The sequence below is a fragment of the Phaethon lepturus genome, unplaced genomic scaffold (genome assembly GCF_000687285.1).
Source record: "Phaethon lepturus isolate BGI_N335 unplaced genomic scaffold, ASM68728v1 scaffold20761, whole genome shotgun sequence".
In the NCBI taxonomy this organism is placed as follows: Eukaryota; Metazoa; Chordata; class Aves; order Phaethontiformes; family Phaethontidae; genus Phaethon; species Phaethon lepturus.
Genome location: NW_010520284.1, coordinates 89,887 through 90,667, shown reverse-complemented (window position 1 = coordinate 90,667; position 781 = coordinate 89,887). Strand labels below are relative to the sequence as shown.

Genomic DNA, 781 nt, shown 5'->3' with positions numbered 1-781 from the left:
AGTCATAATTACTCTTATAAATCAATTAATTGGCAATTCCCTGTGCAGTTACTTTTGTTTGTTTTCCAGGAAGTTGTTTTTAATTAGGTGGTGTAACAGTGATAATGAAATCTAAACCAGTTATTAACTCATTCCAGGGGTAATATGGGTTATGTCACGGTGCAGATCGGGTTTAATATTGCACGTGACAACATGTACTGATGGTCACTGCTCCTGTCACAGGCAGTGATGACCAGAAGTGTTGATTGACTGTTGTCATTCACCTTTTTGGCTGACTGGTTCTAAAAGCACCTTGAGGCCTTGGTACAGGCCAGAGGAAAGGGAAAAGCTTTCCAACTGAGGTTCATTTTCAGTTGGCTTACTCCTCATTGTTGAGTCTGGGAACCTGATTACCAATGTATTTAATTTTAAATATATTGCACATGATACTTCAGTTGCACTATTCACGCTAAGGAAACACTATTCAATTGCTTTCCAGGAAGTTCCAAAATGTTGGAACAAGCTTCTGGGACTTACACGCTTGCGTAGAGCGGGAAGCGCATAATTTGAAGAGACAGCTGCACATCCTGCGGGGAGAATTCAAGGAATCAACGCCCAAGGCTTCTTGTTAAAAAAAGTCTCTGAGGATTTTTTTGTTGTAGATGCCGTGTATGAAATAAAGTGAAAATGTTGAAAGTGATCATAGAACCACCGTGCTACAAATGTGGCAACACATTTTTTTATTTATTCAGAGTAAGATGTGTTAACATCCAGCATGACAAAATTTGTACAAAGTTCACAA

General features: G+C 39.1%; 1 protein-coding gene across 1 annotated transcript in view; it reads right to left on the bottom strand.

Moving 5' to 3' along the window:
* Positions 1 to 704: 704 nt before the first annotated feature.
* MYT1L (myelin transcription factor 1-like) overlaps positions 705 to 781 on the bottom strand; it is an 84,645-nt gene continuing 84,568 nt past the window's right edge. The window contains exon 17 of the mRNA XM_010297347.1: positions 705 to 781. This exon is cut by the window's right edge and continues 2,714 nt beyond it. The gene's annotated coding sequence lies outside the window, so the exon portion shown is untranslated.